This window comes from Eschrichtius robustus, chromosome 5 (genome assembly GCF_028021215.1).
Source record: "Eschrichtius robustus isolate mEscRob2 chromosome 5, mEscRob2.pri, whole genome shotgun sequence".
Lineage (NCBI taxonomy): Eukaryota > Metazoa > Chordata > Mammalia > Artiodactyla > Eschrichtiidae > Eschrichtius > Eschrichtius robustus.
This window is the reverse complement of record NC_090828.1, coordinates 119,905,125-119,926,242: the sequence shown is the minus strand read 5'-3', so window position 1 is coordinate 119,926,242 and position 21,118 is coordinate 119,905,125. Positions and strand designations below refer to the sequence as shown.

Here is a 21,118-nt window from a genome sequence, read left to right as displayed (position 1 = left end):
CGTAACCTAATCCTAACCCGTACCCAAAACCGAGCCCTAACTGTAAAACTAACCCTAACCCTAACCCTAACCCATACTCTGCACCGTACCAGAACCCATACCCTAAGCCGTACACTATCCCTAACCCTAAACCTAAGCTACCCTTGATTGCTTCTGCCTCCAATAGATTTCCTAAGCACTAGTGTTTTTTTTTTTGTTTTTTTTTTTTTACATATTTACTTTTTATTGAATTTGTTAATGTTACAGAGTTTTTGCACTGCCAAACCATGCCTGAGAATTCAAAGAAAGAAATGGTACAATGGACAGCCTCATCCACCCATCATACAGCATATTAAAACTTGATTCATGTGCATTTTGATAATTTCACAATCTTTTAAAAAGTTATAACAAGGGTTGGAATTTTTAAATCTCCTGCAGGTCTTCAGATTTCTATGCCATTAAGTAACATTTCCACATATTCATCTCATTCCTCAATAACATAACCCCCAACAAAGTTTTGCTGGAAAAAAATGCATACTTTTTAGGGGAAATATGTGGCTCAAGGTCCAAGAGGTTACTTGTTAAAAGATTTCTGGTTCTCAAATGAAGTCTTCAGATTAACCAAGAATCCTTTCTCACTCATCCAACCTCTCCTTGGCTGGCTCAGCTACTCACCCAAGTACACCAGAACGTAGGCATCCTGCCTGCCACTTCAAATAATGCCAACATTATTGCCCAGATATGGTTTGCATCTGACAGCAGATGACTCTGTAACACTCCTAGGAGTGCGATTCCTGCACTGACACTTATCAAGACTGAACTCCTAGAGGAAAATGCTCCCACATCAGGAGTTTTACTCACCCATTTGCTTCACTCTTGCCAGTAGCAAGTCTGCAACTCCTACATTTGGCAAAGGGATTTTATTATAGAGAAACCCAGACTCTGCATCAAGTGGTCACAAGCCACTTTGAAATATTTCTATTGAACCGAAGATACAAAACTAGGAAATTACCAGACTATCTCATTAGATGGAAAGACTTTTCAGTAATCCTGGGTAGCGTCCTGATGTCCTTTTCCAGGACTAAAAATTACTGGATAGTTTAAGCTGTAATCATTAAAAACAGAAGTGCTACATCACCTGTCTTTCGCCCCCGACTCTCCAAATGAACACCATAAAAAGACACACCAGGAGGTTGATGACAGAGCTAGGCTGGGACAATCACTGCGTCTAATACCTTAAACGTTTGGGCACAAGTGCATCTGGAATTCTTGTCAGAGATCATGCAAGATCCATGAAACTTCAGTGGGTTTTAGGTTGAGGTTCTGCTCTCACTGCTTTGAATTTATAAGGACACATCTGTGACTCCCTTGGCCTGAGCAGAAAATATACTCTTTCCACCAGTTTACTATACAACTTAGACCTGATTAGAGGAAGCTTTAGCAGCACCTGAAGTAGAGCCCCCTGCATCTACTGCCCTTTACATCAAAGGCCATCTGGTTCTGCTCTAGGGATTGGCAAATTCACGAGACGTTTCACAATTCCAATGCATATTTCAGGTTACTTAGCCAAGCAATATGCTCTGTCAAAGAACTATTCCAAGTCAAAGCAAAAAAAAGAAAGAAAAAAAAGAAAGAAAAAAAAAAGCCTTAATATGGAACACAGAAAAAGCACTACCCAAATAAAAAATTACTAAAAAAAATAAGATTATTCCCTCCCCACCCCTTTTCCCACTTGGTGACCCGAGTTTGGTTGAATTTAATTTGTGGTTACCTCAGAATACAACTCAAAGTTTAAATTATAAATCACAGCCCTACACAGATTATCTGAACACATCAGTTCTTTTGAGAGCGGCATGTTCCGGGAAGTCTAATACCCACTACAGAGTGTTCCTTATGAATGGGGCACAGGACAGGTTAATTAAGGTCACTTAAATCTTCATCTTTTACAGCAGATCAGAACCCAGATGGCTGACTTTCTGCAGAATTTCTGATAGGAATCCAGTAGAGCTGGTTTCAAGTTTCACATCGACACTTAAAAGCTGTAACCTTCTTATCCAGAAGTTGTGATCCACATGAAGTCCACAATGAATGCAGCAAATCTGAGGTAGTCAACCCTTACGAAGGCTCAGTATTTCCGGCTTTCTACATGCTTGGCAGTGGACTGCAGGGATGGGAACTGTGTATCACTGTAGATTTCTGGTGGTCCTTGGGGGGCTTTCCTTGTTGTGGTCAACCTGGCCCCAGGAGGCCTATACACGCCACTAGTCATTGTCGGTTCTGGGGTTTCTGTAACAACTACTGGAGCAGGAGGTGCTTGTACCGAAGCTGTTTTATTCCAGGGACCTGAAGATTTTTCTACACCACCACCACCTCCTCCGCCTTCTTCCCAGTTATCACCTGGATCTTCTCTTTTTTCATTTTCATCTTCTTCCTTTTCACTTATTTGCATTGCTTGAACTCTTAGGCCGCTGTAATCAACCTCTTTTTGCTCAAATTCTTTCCACTCATCTTCATCCTTTGTCACAACCTTGGTGGCGGCCCCAGGGCCCGTGGCCCCCGCGCCCGCGGTCCCGCTGTCGCCCGGCCGGGTCCCCGCGCCCGCCCCACCGCCCGCCGCGCCCGCGGCTCCGCTGCTCCCGCCGGCGCCGCCCGCCGAGCCCGTGGCGCTCGCCGCCCGGTTGCTCCGCTCCTTCTTCTTCTTCTTGTCTCTCTTGGCGAAGAAGTTGTCCAGGCTCCGCTCCTCCATCTCAGCCATGGTCGCGGCCTCCTCGGCCGGGATGGGTGGGGCCGGCGGCGGGCGCTGCCCGCGGGGCTCCGAGCTCGGGGTCGAGGCCGGCTCGGCGCTCAAGCTCCCGGGCGCGGTGACGCCTCAGCCCCGCGGGGTCGCCGAGGCGTTTGCGTTGGGGCGAGCGGCTCCCCCCGCGTGCTGGCGAACGGTGGTACGGCCCTCCTTGGGGCTCGCGTGCCGCTGCCGCCGCCCCGCCCGCACGGGCTGCAGCGACAGCGGTGCAGGATCCCGCCCGCTCCGCAGCCGGAGGGCAAAGGGAACGTGCGGGCCAGAGGTTCCAGTCAGCACTCGTGTTTTAAGGAACAGGTTAAAAAGAGAATCCTAATGTGATTTCTTTGTAATGGGTGTGTTCCTTGTCTTATCCTAATGTCTAAACTCTTCTACATGGCTAGACCCCAAATAATATTCTTTATGTGCTAAGTGGTATCTAGAGAGTGGGATAGGTTTAATAAATACCCTAAACCTAAAGCGTACACTAACCCTAACCCCTACCCTAACCCTAACACCTACACTAATCCTAATTCGTACCCTAAACCGAGCCCTAACCCTAAAACTAACCCTAACCCTAACCCTAACCCTAACCCATACTCGAACCCGTTCCCGAATCCGTACCCTAAGCCGTACCCTAACACTAACCCTATCCCTAACACTAACCCAAAGCTACCCTTGACTGCTTATGCCTCAAATAGATTTCCTAAGCCCTAGTGTTTTAGGGAACAGGTAAAAAAGAGAATCCTAATGTGATTTCTTTATAATGGGTTTGTTCCTTATCTTTTGCTACTGTCTAAACACTTCTCCATGGCTGGAACCCAAATAATATTCCTTTACGTGCTAAGTGTTATCTAGAGTGTGGGATAGGTTTAATAAATACACTAAACCTAATGCGTACCCTAACCATAACCCCTACCCTAACCCTAACACGTACCCTAATACTAAGCCGTACCCTAAACTGAGCCCTAACCCTAAAACTAACGCTAACCCTAACTCTAACCAATACCCTATGCCGTACCCGAATCCGTACCCTAAGCCGTACCCTAACCATATGCCTAACCCTAACCGTAAGCTAGCCTTGACTGCTGCTGCCTCCAATAGATTTCCTAAGCCCTAGTGTTTTAAGAAACAGGTTAAAAAGAGAATCCTAATGTGATTTCTTTATAATGGGTGTGTTCCTTATCTTATCCTAGTGTCTAAACTCTTCTCCATGGGGGAACCACAAATAATATTCCTTTACATGCTAAGTGGTATCGAGAGAGTGGGATACGTTTAATAAATACCCTAATCCTAAAGTGTACCCTAACCCTAAACCGTACCCTAACCCTAACAAGTACACTAATCTTAAACCGTATCCGAAACTGAGCCCTAACCCTAAAACTAACCCTAACACTAACCCATACCCTACGCCGTACCCGAACCAGTACCCGAATCCGTACCCTAAGCCGTAACCTAACACTAACCCTAACACTAACCCTAACCCTAAGCTACCCGTGACTCCTTCTGCCTCCAATAGGTTTCCTAAGCACTAGTGTTTTATGGAACAGGTTAAAAAGATAATCGTAATGTGATTCCTTTATAACGGGTGTGTTCCTTATCTTATACTAGTGTCTAAACTCCTCTCCATGGCTGGACCCGAAATAATATTCCTTTACGTGCTAAGTGGTATCTAGAGAGTGGGATAGGTTTAATAAATACCCTAACCCTAACGCGTACCTTAACCCTAACCCCTACCCTAACCCTAACACGTAACCTAATCCTAACCCGTACCAAAAAACCGAGCTCTAACTCTAAAACTAACCCTAAACCTAACACTAACCCATACGGCACGACGTACCCAAACCCGTACCCTAAATAGTACCCTAGCCCTAACCCTAACCCTAAGCTACCCTTGACTGCTTCTGACTCCAATAGATTTCCTAAGCACTAGTGTTTTAAGGAACAGGTTAAAAAGAGAATCCTAATGTGATTTCTTTATAATGGGTGTGTTCCTTCTGTTATCCTAATGTCTAAAGTCTTATACATGGCTGGACCCCAAATAATATTCCTTTACGTGCTAAGTGGTATCTAGAGAGTGGGATAGGTTTAATAAATAGCCTAACCCTAACGCGTACCCTAACCCTATCTCCTACCGTTACCCTAACACGTAGCCTAATCCTAACCTGTACCCTAAAACCGAGCCCTAACGGTAAAACTAACCCTAAACCTAACCCTAAACCATAACCTACGACATACCCACACCCGACCCGAACCCGTACCATGAGCCGTACCCTATACCTAACCCTAACCCTAAGGTACCCTTGACTGCTTCTGCCTCCAATACATTTCCTAAGCACTAGTGTTGTAAGGAACAGGTTAAAAAGTTAATCGTAATGTGATTTCTTTATAACGGGTGTGTTCCTTATCTTAACCTAGAGTCTAAACTCTTCTCCATGGCTGGACCCCAAATAATATTCCTTTACGTGCTAAGTGGTATCTAGAGAGTGGGATAGGTTTAATAAATACCCTAACCCTAACGCGTACCTTAACCCTAACCCCTACCCTAATCCTAACACGTAACCTAATCCTAACCCGTACCCAAAACCGAGCCCTAACTGTAAAACTAACCCTAACCCTAACCCTAACCCATACTCTGCACCGTACCAGAACCCATACCCTAAGCCGTACACTATCCCTAACCCTAAACCTAAGCTACCCTTGATTGCTTCTGCCTCCAATAGATTTCCTAAGCACTAGTGTTTTAAGGAACAGGTTAAAAAGAGAATCCTAATGTGATTTCTTTGTAATGGGTGTGTTCCTTATCTTATCCTAATGTCTAAACTCTTCTACATGGCTAGACCCCAAATAATATTCTTTATGTGCTAAGTGGTATCTAGAGAGTGGGATAGGTTAAATAAATACCCTAAACCTAATGCGTACACTAACCCTAACCCCTACCCTAACCCTAACACCTACACTAATCCTAATTCGTACCCTAAACCGAGCCCTAACCCTAAAACTAACCCTAACCCTAACCCTAATGCTAACCCATACTCGAACCCGTTCCCGAATCCGTACCCTAAGCCGTACCCTAACACTAACCCTATCCCTAACACTAATCCGAAGCTACCCTTGACTGCTTATGCCTCAAATAGATTTCCTAAGCCCTAGTGTTTTAAGGAACAGGTAAAAAAGAGAATCCTAATGTGATTTCTTTATAATGGGTTTGTTCCTTATCTTTTGCTACTGTCTAAACACTTCTCCATGGCTGGAACCCAAATAATATTCCTTTACGTGCTAAGTGTTATCTAGAGTGTGGGATAGGTTTAATAAATACCCTAACCCTAACGCGTACCCAAATCCTAACCCCTACCTTAACCCTAACACCTACACTAATCCTAACCTGTACCCTAAACCGAGCCCTAACCCTAAAACTAAACATAACCCTAACCCATACCCGAACCCGTACCCGAATCCGTACCCTAAGCCGTACCCTAACACTAACCCTAACCCTAACTGTAACCCGAAGCTACCCTGGACTGATTATTCTTCAAAAAGATTTCGTAAGCACTATTGTTTTAAGGAACACGTTAAAAAGATAATCGTAATGTGATTTCCTTATATTGGGTGTGTTCCTTATCTTATCCTAGTGTCTAAACTCTTCTCCATGGCTGGACACCAAATAATATTCCTTTACGTGCTAAGTGATATCTACAGTGTGGGACAGGTTTAATAAATACCCTAACCCTAACGTGTACCCTAATCCTATCCCCTACCTTAACCCTAACACATACCCCAATCCTAACCCGTACTCTAAACCAAGCCCTAAACCTAAAACTAACCCTAGCCCTAACCCTAAACCATACCCTATGCCGTATTCTAACCCGTGCCCGAACCCGTACCCTAAGCCATACCCTAACACTAACCCTAACCCTAACCCTAAGCTATCCTTGACTGCTTCTGCTTCCAATAGATTTCCTAAACACTAGTGTTTTAAGGAACAGATTAAAAAGAGAATCCCAATGTGATTTCTTTATTACGGGTGTGTACATTATCTTATCCTAGTGTCTAAACTCTTCTCCATGGCTGGACCCAAAATAATATTCCTTTATGTGCTAAGTGGTATCTAGACAGTGGCATAGGTTTAATAAATAACCTAACCTTAAAGTGTACCCTAACCCTATCCACTACCCTAAGCCTAACACGTAGCCTACTCCTAACCCGTACCCTAAACCGAGCCCTAACCCTAAAACTAACCCTAATCCTAACCCTAAGACAAAACCTACGCCATACCCAAACCCGTACCCTAAGACGTACCCTAACCCTAATGCTAACCCTAAGCTACCCTTGACTGCTTCTACCTCCATTAGATTTCCTAAGCACTAGTGTTTTAAGGAACAGGTTAAAAAGAGAATCCTAATGTCACTTCCTTATTATAAGTGTGTTCCTTATGTTATCCTAGTGTGTAAACTATTCTCAATGGCTGGATCCCAATTAATATTCCTTTACTTGCTAAGTGGTATCTAGAGATTGGGATAGGTTTAATAAATACCCTAATCCTAACGCGTACCCTAACACTAACCCCTACCCTAATCCTAACAGGTACACCTATCCTAACCCGTACCCTAAACTGATCCCTAACCCTAAAACTAACCCTAACCCTAACCCTAAACCATACCCTATGCCGTACCCGAACCCGTACCCGAAACCTTACCATAAGCAGTACCCTAACCCTAATCCTAACCCTAACCCTAAGCTACCCTTGACTGCTTCTGCATCCAATAGATTTCCTAAGCCTTAGTGTTTTAAGGATGAGGTTTAAAAGAGAATCCTATTGTGATTTCTTTATAATGGGTGTGTTCCTTATCTTTTCCTACTGTCTAAACTCTTCTCCATGGCTGGACCCCAAATAATATTCCTTTACGTCCTAAGTGTTATCTAGGGTGTGGGATAGGTTTAATAAATACCCTAAACCTAATGCGCACCCTAAGACTAACCCCTACCCTAACCCTAACACGTACCCTAATCCTAACCCGTACCCTAAACTGAGCCCTAAACCTACAACTAACTCTAACCCAACCCTAACCCATGCCCTATGCCATACCCGAATCCATACCCTAAGCCGTACCCTAACCCTAACCCTAACCCTAACCCTAAGCTACCCTTGACTGCTTCTGCCTCCAATAGATTTCCTAAACACTAGTGTTTTAAGGAACAGATTAAAAAGAGAATCCCAATGTGATTTCTTTATTATGGGTGTGTTCCTTATCTTATACTAGTGTCTCAACTCTTCTCCATGGCTGGACCCAAAATAATATTCCTTTATGTGCTAAGTGGTATCAAGAGAGTGGGATAAGTTCAATAACTAACCTAACCTAAACGCGTACCCTAACCCTATCCCCTACCCTAACCCTAACACGTAACCTAATCCTAACCTGTACCCTAAACCGAGCCCTAACCCTAAAACTAACCCTAATCCTAACCCTAACACAAAACCTAAGCCATACCCGAACCCGTACCCTAACCCTAACAATAACCCTAATCTACCCTTGACTGCTTCTACCTCCATTAGATTTCGTAAGCACTAGTGTTTTAAGGAACAGGTTAAAAAGATAATCCTAATGTCATTTCTTTATAATAGGTGTGTTCCTTATGTTATCCTAGTCTGTAAACTATTCTCTGTGGCTGGACCCCAAATAATATTCCTTTACATGCTAAGTGGTATATAGAGATTGGGATAGGTTTAATAAATACCCTAACCCTAATGCATACCCTAACCCTAACCCCTACCGTAACCCTAACACGTACCCCAGTACTAACCCGTACCCTAAACCGATCCCTAACCCTAAAACTAAACCTAACCCTAACCTATACCCTACGCCGTACCCGAACCCGTACCCGAAACTTTACCATAAGCAGTACCCTAACCCTATCCCTTACCCTAAGGTATCCTTGACTGCTTCTGCCTCCAATAGATTTCCTAAGCACTAGTGTTTTAAGGAACAGGTTAAAAAGAATTCTAATGTGATTACTTTATAATGGGTGTGTTCCTTATCTTTTCCTACTGTCTAAACACTTCTCCATTGCTGGACCCAAAATAATATTCCTTTATGTGCTAAGTGGTATCTAGAGAGTGGGATAGGTTTAATAAATAACCTAACCTTAACGCGTACCCTAACCCTAACCCTAACCCATACTCTACGCCGTTATCGAACCCGTACCCGAAACTTTACCATAAGCAGTACCCTAACCCTATCCCTAACCCTAAGGTACCCTTCACTGCTTCTGCCTCCAATAGATTTCCTAAGCACTAGTGATTTATGGAACAGGTTAAAAAGATAATCGTAATGTGATTTCTTTATAATGGGTGTGTTCCTTCTGTTATCCTAATGTCTAAAGTCTTATACATGGCTGGACCCCAAATAATATTCCTTTACGTGCTAAGTGGTATCTAGAGAGTGGGATAGGTTTAATAAATAGCCTAACCCTAACGCGTACCCTAACCCTATCTCCTACCGTTACCCTAACACGTAGCCTAATCCTAACCTGTACCCTAAAACCGAGCCCTAACGGTAAAACTAACCCTAAACCTAACCCTAAACCATAACCTACGACATACCCACACCCGACCTGAACCCGTACCATGAGCCGTACCCTATACCTAACCCTAACCCTAAGGTACCCTTGACTGCTTCTGCCTCCAATACATTTCCTAAGCACTAGTGTTGTAAGGAACAGGTTAAAAAGTTAATCGTAATGTGATTTCTTTATAACGGGTGTGTTCCTTATCTTAACCTAGAGTCTAAACTCTTCTCCATGGCTGGACCCCAAATAATATTCCTTTACGTGCTAAGTGGTATCTAGAGAGTGGGATAGGTTTAATAAATACCCTAACCCTTTGCGTACCTTAACCCTAACCCCTACCCTAATCCTAACACGTAACCTAATCCTAACCCGTACCCAAAACCGAGCCCTAACTGTAAAACTAACCCTAACCCTAACCCTAACCCATACTCTGCACCGTACCAGAACCCATACCCTAAGCCGTACACTATCCCTAACCCTAAACCTAAGCTACCCTTGATTGCTTCTGCCTCCAATAGATTTCCTAAGCACTAGTGTTTTAAGGAACAGGTTAAAAAGAGAATCCTAATGTGATTTCTTTGTAATGGGTGTGTTCCTTATCTTATCCTAATGTCTAAACTCTTCTACATGGCTAGACCCCAAATAATATTCTTTATGTGCTAAGTGGTATCTAGAGAGTGGGATAGGTTTAATAAATACCCTAAACCTAATGCGTACACTAACCCTAACCCTAACACCTACACTAATCCTAATTCGTACCCTAAACCGAGCCCTAACCCTAAAACTAACCCTAACCCTAACCCTAACCCATACTCGAACTCGTTCCCGAATCCGTACCCTAAGCCGTACCCTAACACTAACCCTATCCCTAACACTAACCCGAAGCTACCCTTGACTGCTTATGCCTCAAATAGATTTCCTAAGCCCTAGTGTTTTAAGGAACAGGTAAAAAAGAGAATCCTAATGTGATTTCTTTATAATGGGTTTGTTCCTTATCTTTTGCTACTGTCTAAACACTTCTCCATGGCTGGAACCCAAATAATATTCCTTTACGTGCTAAGTGTTATGTAGAATGTGGGATAGGTTTAATAAATACACTAATCCTAATGCGTACCCTAACCATAACCCCTACCCTAACCCTAACACGTACCCTAATACTAAGCCGTACCCTAAACCGAGCACTAACCCTAAAACTAACGCTAACCCTAACTCTAACCCCTACCCTATGCCGTACCCGAATCCGTACCCTAAGCCGTACCCTAACCATATGCCTAACCCTAACCGTAAGCTAGCCTTGACTGCTGCTGCCTCCAATAGATTTCCTAAGCACTAGTGTTTTAAGAAACAGGTTAAAAAGAGAATCCTAATGTGATTTCTTTATAATGGGTGTGTTCCTTATCTTATCCTAGTGTCTAAACTCTTCTCCATGGGGGAACCACAAATAATATTCCTTTACATGCTAAGTGGTATCGAGAGAGTGGGATACGTTTAATAAATACCCTAATCCTAAAGTGTAACCTAACCCTAAACCGTACCCTAACGCTAACAAGTACACTAATCTTAAACCGTATCCTAAACTGAGCCCTAACCCTAAAACTAACCCTAACACTAACCCATACCCTACGCCGTACCCGAACCATTACCCGAATCCGTACCCTAAGCCGTAACCTAACACTAACCCTAACACTAACCCTAACCCGAAGCTACCCTTGACTCCTTCTGCCTCCAATAGGTTTCCTAAGCACTAGTGTTTTATGGAACAGGTTAAAAAGATAATCGTAATGTGATTCCTTTATAATGGGTGTGTTCCTTATCTTATCCTAGTGTCTAAACTCTTTTCCATGGCTGGATTCCAAATAATATTCTTTTACGTTCTAAGTGGTATCTAGAGTGTGGGATAGGTTTAATAAATACCCTAACCCTAACGTGTACCCAAATCCTAACCCCTACCTTAAACCTAACACCTACACTAATCCTAACCTGTACCCTAAACCGAGCCCTAACCCTAAAACTAAACATAACCCTAACCCATACCCGAACCCGTACCCGAATCCGTAGCCTAAGCCGTACCCTAACACTAACACTAACCCTAACTGTAACCCGAAGCTACCCTGGACTGATTATTCCTCAAAAAGATTTCGTAAGCACTATTGTTTTAAGGAACACGTTAAAAAGATAATCGTAATGTGATTTCTTTATATCGGGTGTGTTCCTTATCTTATCCTAGTGTCTAAACTCTTCTCCATGGCTGGACACCAAATAATATTCCTTTACGTGCTAAGTGATATCTACAGTGTGGGATAGGTTTAATAAATACCCTAACCCTAACGTGTACCCTAATCCTATCCCCTACCTTAACCCTAACACGTACCCCAATCCTAACCCGTACTCTAAACCAAGCCCTAACCCTAAAACTAACCCTAACCCTAACCCTAAACCATACCCTATGCCGTACTCTAACCCGTGCCCGAACCCGTACCCTAAGCCATACCCTAACACTAACCCTAACCCTAACCCTAAGCTATCCTTGACTGCTTCTGCCTCCAATAGATTTCCTAAACACTAGTGTTTTAAGGAACAGATTAAAAAGAGAATCCCAATGTGATTTCTTTATTACGGGTGTGTACATTATCTTATCCTAGTGTCTAAACTCTTCTCCATGGCTGGACCCAAAATAATATTCCTTTATGTGCTAAGTGGTATCTAGACAGTGGCATAGGTTTAATAAATAACCTAACCTTAAAGTGTACCCTAACCCTATCCACTACCCTAAGCCTAACACGTAGCCTAATCCTAACCCGTACCCTAAACCGAGCCCTAACCCTAAAATTAACCCTAATCCTAACCCTAACACAAAACCTAAGCCATACCCGAACCCGTACCCTAAGACGTACCCTAACCCTAACGCTAACCCTAAGCTACCCTTCACTGCTTCTACCTCCATTAGATTTCCTAAGCACTAGTGTTTTAAGGAACAGGTTAAAAAGAGAATCCTAATGTCACTTCCTTATTATAAGTGTGTTCCTTATGTTATCCTAGTTTGTAAACTATTCTCCATGGCTGGATCCCAATTAATATTCCTTTACGTGCTAAGTGGTATCTAGAGATTGGGATAGGTTTAATAAATACCCTAACCCTAACGCGTACCCTAACCCTAACCCCTACCCTAACCCTAACACGTACACCGATCCTAACCCGTACCCTAAAATGATCCCTAACCCTAAAACTAACCCTAACCCTAACCCTAAACCATACCCTATGCCGTACCCGAACCCGTACCCGAAACCTTACCATAAGCAGTACCCTAACCCTAATCCTAAACCTAACCCTAAGCTACCCTTGACTGCTTCTGCATCCAATAGATTTCCTAAGCATTAGTGTTTTAAGGAAGAGGTTTAAAAGAGAATCCTATTGTGATTTCTTTATAATGGGTGTGTTCCTTATCTTTTCCTACTGTCTAAACTCTTCTCCATGGCTGGACCCAAATAATATTCCTTTACGTCCTAAGTGTTATCTAGGGTGTGGGATAGGTTTAATAAATACCCTAAACCTAATGCGCACCCTAAGACTAACCCCTACCCTAACCCTAACACGTACCCTAATCCTAACCCGTACCCTAAACTGAGCCCTAAACCTACAACTAACTCTAACCCAACCCTAAACCATGCCCTATGCCGTACCCGAATCCATACCCTAAGCCGTACCCTAACCCTAACCCTAACCCTAACCCTAAGCTACCCTTGACTGCTTCTGCCTCCAATAGATTTCCTAAACACTAGTGTTTTAAGGAACAGATTAAAAAGAGAATCCCAATGTGATTTCTTTATTATGGGTGTGTTCCTTATCTTATACTAGTGTCTCAACTCTTCTCCATGGCTGGACCCAAAATAATATTCCTTTATGTGCTAAGTGGTATCTAGAGAGTGGGATAAGTTTAATAACTAACCTAACCTAAACGCGTACCCTAACCCTATCCCCTACCCTAACCCTAACACGTAACCTAATCCTAACCTGTACCCTAAACCGAGCCCTAACCCTAAAACTAACCCTAATCCTAACCCTAACACAAAACCTAAGCCATACCCGAACCCGTACCCTAAGCCGGACCCTAACCCTAACAATAACCCTAATCTACCCTTGACTGCTTCTACCTCCATTAGATTTCGTAAGCACTAGTGTTTTAAGGAACAGGTTAAAAAGATAATCCTAATGTCATTTCTTTATAATAGGTGTGTTCCTTATGTTATCCTAGTCTGTAAACTATTCTCCATGGCTGGACCCCAAATAATATTCCTTTACATGCTAAGTGGTATATAGAGATTGGGAAAGGTTTAATAAATACCCTAACCCTAATGCATACCCTAACCCTAACCCCTACCGTAACCCTAACACGTACCCCAGTACTAACCCGTACCCTAAACCGATCCCTAACCCTAAAACTAAACCTAACCCTAACCCATACCCTACGCCGTACCCGAACCCGTACCCGAAACTTTACCATAAGCAGTACCCTAACCCTATCCCTTACCCTAAGGTACCCTTGACTGCTTCTGACTCCAATAGATTTCCTAAGCACTAGTGTTTTAAGGAACAGGTTAAAAAGAATTCTAATGTGATTACTTTATAATGGGTGTGTTCCTTATCTTTTCCTACTGTCTAAACACTTCTCCATTGCTGGACCCAAAATAATATTCCTTTATGTGCTAAGTGGTATCTAGAGAGTGGGACAGGTTTAATAAATAACCTAACCTTAACGCGTACCCTAACCCTAACCCTAACCCATACTCTACGCCGTACCCGAACCCGTACCCGAAACTTTACCATAAGCAGTACCCTAACCCTATCCCTAACCCTAAGGTACCCTTCACTGCTTCTGCCTCCAATAGATTTCCTAAGCACTAGTGTTTTATGGAACAGGTTAAACAGATAATCGTATTGTGATTCCTTTATAACGGGTGTGTTCCTTATCTTATACTAGTGTCTAAACTCCTCTCCATGGCTGGACCCGAAATAATATTCCTTTACGTGCTAAGTGGTATCTAGAGAGTGGGATAGGTTTAATAAATACCCTAACCCTAACGCGTACCTTAACCCTAACCCCTACCCTAACCCTAACACGTAACCTAGTCCTAACCCGTACCAAAAAACCGAGCTCTAACTCTAAAACTAACCCTAAACCTAACACTAACCCATACGGCACGATGTACCCAAACCCGTACCCTAAATAGTACCCTAGCCCTAACCCTAACACTAAGCTACCCTTGACTGCTTCTGCCTCCAATACATTTCCTAAGCACTAGTGTTGTAAGGAACAGGTTAAAAAGTTAATCGTTATGTGATTTCTTTATAACGGGTGTGTTCCTTATCTTAACCTAGAGTCTAAACTCTTCTCCATGGCTGGACCCCAAATAATATTCCTTTACGTGCTAAGTGGTATCTAGAGAGTGGGATAGGTTTAATAAATACCCTAACCCTAATGCGTACCTTAACCCTAACCCCTACCCTAACCCTAACACGTAACCTAATCCTAACCCGTACCCAAAACCGAGCCCTAACTGTAAAACTAACCCTAACCCTAACCCTAACCCATACTCTGCACCGTACCAGAACCCATACCCTAAGCCGTACACTATCCCTAACCCTAAACCTAAGCTACCCTTGATTGCTTCTGCCTCCAATAGATTTCCTAAGCACTAGTGTTTTAAGGAACAGGTTAAAAAGAGAATCCTAATGTGATTTCTTTGTAATGGGTGTGTTCCTTATCTTATCCTAATGTCTAAACTCTTCTACATGGCTAGACCCCAAATAATATTCTTTATGTGCTAAGTGGTATCTAGAGAGTGGGATAGGTTTAATAAATACCCTAAACCTAATGCGTACACTAACCCTAACCCCTACCCTAACCCTAACACCTACACTAATCCTAATTCGTACCCTAAACCGAGCCCTAACCCTAAAACTAACCCTAACCCTAACCCTAACCCATACTCGAACTCGTTCCCGAATCCGTACCCTAAGCCGTACCCTAACACTAACCCTATCCCTAACACTAACCCGAAGCTACCCTTGACTGCTTATGCCTCAAATAGATTTCCTAAGCCCTAGTGTTTTAAGGAACAGGTAAAAAAGAGAATCCTAATGTGATTTCTTTATAATGGGTTTGTTCCTTATCTTTTGCTACTGTCTAAACACTTCTCCATGGCTGGAACCCAAATAATATTCCTTTACGTGCTAAGTGTTATGTAGAGTGTGGGATAGGTTTAATAAATACCCTAACCCTAACGCGTACCCAAATCCTAACCCCTACCTTAACCCTAACACCTACACTAATCCTAACCTGTACCCTAAACCGAGCCCTAACCCTAAAACTAAACATAACCCTAACGCATACCCGAACCCGTACCCGAATCCGTACCCTAAGCCGTACCCTAACACTAACCCTAACCCTAACTGTAACCCGAAGCTACCCTGGACTGATTATTCCTCAAAAAGATTTCGTAAGCACTATTGTTTTAAGGAACACGTTAAAAAGATAATCGTAATGTGATTTCCTTATATCGGGTGTGTTCCTTATCTTATCCTAGTGTCTAAACTCTTCTCCATGGCTGGACACCAAATAATATTCCTTTACGTGCTAAGTGATATCTACAGTGTGGGACAGGTTTAATAAATACCCTAACCCTAACGTGTACCCTAATCCTATCCCCTACCTTAACCCTAACACGTACCCCAATCCTAACCCGTACTCTAAACCAAGCCCTAACCCTAAAACTAACCCTAACCCTAACCCTAAACCATACCCTATGCCATACTCTAACCCGTGCCTGAACCCGTACCCTAAGCCATACCCTAACACTAACCCTAACCCTAACCCTAAGCTATCCTTAACTGCTTCTGCCTCCAATAGATTTCCTAAACACTAGTGTTTTAAGGAACAGATTAAAAAGAGAATCCCAATGTGATTTCTTTATTACGGGTGTGTACATTATCTTATCCTAGTGTCTAAACTCTTCTCCATGGCTGGACCCAAAATAATATTCCTTTATGTGCTAAGTGGTATCTAGACAGTGGCATAGGTTTAATAAATAACCTAACCTTAAAGTGTACCCTAACCCTATCCACTACCCTAAGCCTAACACGTAGCCTAATCCTAACCCGTACCCTAAACCGAGCCCTAACCCTAAAACTAAACCTAATCCTAACCCTAACACAAAACCTAAGCCATACCCGAACCCGTACCCTAAGACGTACCCTAACCCTAACGCTAACCCTAAGCTACCCTTGACTGCTTCTACCTCCATTAGATTTCCTAAGCACTAGTGTTTTAAGGAACAGGTTAAAAAGAGAATCCTAATGTCACTTCCTTATTATAAGTGTGTTCCTTATGTTATCCTAGTGTGTAAACTATTCTCCATGGCTGGATCCCAATTAATATTCCTTTATGTGCTAAGTGGTATCTAGAGATTGGGATAGGTTTAATAAATACCCTAACCCTAATGCGTACCCTAACCCTAACCCCTACCCTAACCCTAACACGTACACCTATCCTAACCCGTACCCTAAACTGATCCCTAACCCTAAAACTAACCCTAACCCTAACCCTAAACCATACCCTATGCCGTACCCGAACCCGTACCCGAAACCTTACCATAAGCAGTACCCTAACCCTAATCCAAACCCTAACCCTAAGCTACCCTTGACTGCTTCTGCATCCAATAGATTTCCTAAGCATTAGTGTTTTAAGGAAGAGGTTTAAAAGAGAATCCTATTGTGATTTCTTTATAATGGGTGTGTTCCTTATCTTTTCCTACTGTCTCAACTCTTCTCCATGGCTGGACCCCAAATAATATTCCTTTACGTCCTAAGTGTTATCTAGGGTGTGGGATAGGTTTAATAAATACCCTAAACCTAATGCGTACACTAACCCTAACCCCTACCCTAACCCTAACACATACAGTAATCCTAATTCTTACCCTAAACCGAGCCCTAAGCCTAAAACTAACCCTAACCCTAACCCTAAACCATACCTGAACCCGTACTCGAATCCGTACCCTAAGCCGTACCCTAACACTAACCCTAACCCTAACACTAACCCGAAGCTACCCTTGACTGCTTATGCCTCAAATAGATTTTCTAAGCCCTAGTGTTTTAAGGAACAGGTAAAAAAGAGAATCCTAATGTGATTTCTTTATAATGGGTTTGTTCCTTATCTTTTGCTACTGTCTAAACACTTCTCCATGGCTGGAACCCAAATAATATTCCTTTACGTGCTAAGTGTTATCTAGAGTGTGGGATAGGTTTAATAAATACCCTAACCCTAACGCGTACCCAAATCCTAACCCCTACCTTAACCCTAACACCTACACTAATCCTAACCTGTACCCTAAACCGAGCCCTAACCCTAAAACTAAACATAACCCTAACCCATACCCGAACCCGTACCCTAAGCCGTACCCTAACACTAACCCTAACCCTAACTGTAACCCGAAGCTACCCTGGACTGATTATTCCTCAAAAAGATTTCGTAAGCACTATTGTTTTAAGGAACACGTTAAAAAGATAATCGTAATGTGATTTCCTTATATCGGGTGTGTTCCTTATCTTATCCTAGTGTCTAAACTCTTCTCCATGGCTGGACACCAAATAATATTCTTTTACATGCTAAGTGGTATCTAGAGATTGGGATAGGTTTAATAAATACCCTAACCCTAACGTGTACCCTAATCCTATCCCCTACCCTAAATCTAACACGTACCCTAATCTTAACCCGTATCCTAAACCGATCCCCAACCTTAAAACTAACCCTAACCCTAAACCATACCCTACGCCGTACCCGAACCCGTACCCGAACCCATACCCTATGACATACCCTAACACTAACCCTAACCTTAACCCTAGCCCTAAGCTATCCTTGACTGCTTCTGCCTCCAATAGATTTCCTGAACACTAGTGTTTTTAGGAACAGATTAAAAAGAGAATCTCAATGTGATTTTTTTATTATGGGTGTGTTCCTTATCTTATCCTAGTGTCTAAACTCTTCTCCATGGCTGGACACCAAATAATATTCCTTTACGTGCTAAGTGATATCTACAGTGTGGGATAGGTTTAATAAATACCCTAACCCTAACGTGTACCCTAATCCTATCCCCTACCTTAAACCTAACACGTACCCCAATCCTAACCCGTACCCTAAACCAAGCCCTAACCCTAAAACTAACCCTAACCCTAACCCTAAACCATACCCTATGCCGTACTCTAACCCGTGCCCGAACCCGTACCCTAAGCCATACCCTAACACTAACCCTAACACTAACCCTAAGCTATCCTTGACTGCTTCTGCCTCCAATAGATTTCCTAAACACTAGTGTTTTAAGGAACAGATTAAAAAGAGAATCCCAATGTGATTTCTTTATTACGGGTGTGTACATTATCTTATCCTAGTGTCTAAACTCTTCTCCATGGCTGGACCCAAAATAATATTCCTTTATGTGCTAAGTGGTATCTAGACAGTGGGATAGGTTTAATAAATAACCTAACCTTAACGCGTACCCTAACCCTATCCACTACCCTAAGCCTAACACGTACCCTAATCCTAACCCGTACCCTAAACCGAGCCCTAACCCTAAAACTAACCCTAATCCTAACCCTAAACTATACCCTATGCCGTACACGAACCCGTACCCGAAACCTTACCATAAGCAGTACCCTAACCCTAATCCTAACCCTAACCCTAAGCTACCCTTGACTGCTTCTGCCTCCAATAGATTTCCTAAGCACTAGTGTTTTAAGGAACAGGTTAAAAAGAGAATCCTAATGTGATTTCTTTATAATGGGTGTGTTCCTGATATTATCCTAGGGCCTAAACAGTTCTCTAAGGCTGGATTACAAATAATATTCCTTTACGTTCTCAGTGGTATCTAGAGAGTGCAATACGGTTAACAAATACCCTAATCCTAACGCGTACCCTAACCCTAACCCCTACCCTAACCGTAACACGTACACTAATCTTAATCCGTAGCCTAAACCGAGCCCTAACGATACAACTAACCCTATACCTAACCCATATCCTACGCCGTACCCAAAACCGTACCCGAATCCGTACCCTAAGCCGTATCCTAACAGTAACCATAACACTAACCCTAACCCGAAGCTACCCTTGACTCCTTCTGACTCCAATAGATTTCCTAAGCACTAGTGTCTTAAGAAACAGGTTAAAAAGAGAATCCTAATGTGATTTCTTTATAATGGGGGTGTTCCTTATCTTATCCTAGTGTCTAAACTCTTCTCCATGGGGGAACCACAAATAATATTCCTTTACATGCTAAGTGTTATCTAGAGAGTGGGATAGGTTTAATAAATACCCTAACAGTAACGCGTAACTTAACCCTAACCCCTACCCTAACCCTAACACGTAACCTAATCCTAACGTGTACCCTAAACTGAGCCCTGACCCTAAAACTAACCCTAACCCTAACCCTAAACCATACCCTACGACGTACCCGAACCCGTACCCGAACCCGTACCATAAGCCGTACCCTAACCCTAACCCTAAGGTACCCTTGACTGCTTCTGCCTCCAATAGATTTCCTAAACACTAGAGTTTTAAGAACACGTTAAAAAGATAATCGTAATGTGATTCCTTTATAACGGGTGTGTTCCTTATCTTATTCTAATGTTTAAACAATTCTACATGGCTGGGTCCCAAATAATATTCTTTACGTGCTAAGTGGTATCTAGAGAGTGGGATAGGTTTAATAAATACCCTAATCCTAACGCGTACCCTTACCCTATCCCCTACCGTTACCCTAACACGTACCCTAATCCTAACCTGTACCCTAAACTGAGCCCTAACCCTATAACTAACCCTAACACTAACCCTAAACCATACACTACGACGTACCCGAACCCGTACCATAAGCCATACCCTAACCCTAATCATAACCCTAAGGTACCCTTGACTGCTTCTGCCTCCAATAGATTTCCTAAGCACTAGTGCTTGAAGGAACAGGTTAAAAAGAGAATCCTAATGTGATTCCTTTATAACGGGTGTCTTCCTTATCTTATCCTAGTGTCTAAACACTTCTCCATGGCTAGACCCAAATAATATTCCTTTACATGCTATGTGGTATCTAGAGAGTGGGATAGGTTTAATAAATACCCTAAACCTAACTCGTACGTTAAGCCTAACCCCTACCCTAACCCTAAATCGTAACCTAATCCTAACCCGTACCAAAAAACCGAGCCCTAACTCTAAAACTAACCCTAAACCTAACCGTAACCCATACTCCATGACGTAATCGAACCCGTACCCTAAAACGTACCCTAACCCTAACCCTAAGCTACCCTTGACTGCTTCTGCCTCCAATAGATTTCCTAAGCACTAGTGTTTTAAGGAACAGGTTAAAAAGAGAATCCTAATGTGATTTGTTTATAATGGGTGTGTTCCTTATCTTATCCTTAAGTCTAAATTCTTCTACATGGCTGGACCCCAAATAATATTCCTTTACGTGTTAAGTGGTATCTAGAGAGTGGGATAGGTTTAATAAATACCCTAACCCTAACACGTACGCTTACCCTATCCCCTACCATTACCCTAACACGTACCCTAATCCTAACCTGTACCCTAAACCGAGCCCTAACCGTAAAACTAACCCTAACTTAACCCTAAACCATAACTATGACGTACCCGAAACTGTACCCGAACTCGTACCATAAGCCGAACCATATACCTATCCCTAACCCTAAGGTACCCTTGACTGCTTCTGCCTCCAATAGATTTCCTAAGCCCTAGTGTTT

General features: G+C 42.8%; 1 pseudogene; it reads right to left on the bottom strand.

Moving 5' to 3' along the window:
• Nucleotides 1-1,699: 1,699 nt before the first annotated feature.
• On the bottom strand, nucleotides 1,700-2,747 carry LOC137765407 (protein CDV3 homolog pseudogene; annotated as a pseudogene).
• Nucleotides 2,748-21,118: the final 18,371 nt, after the last annotated feature.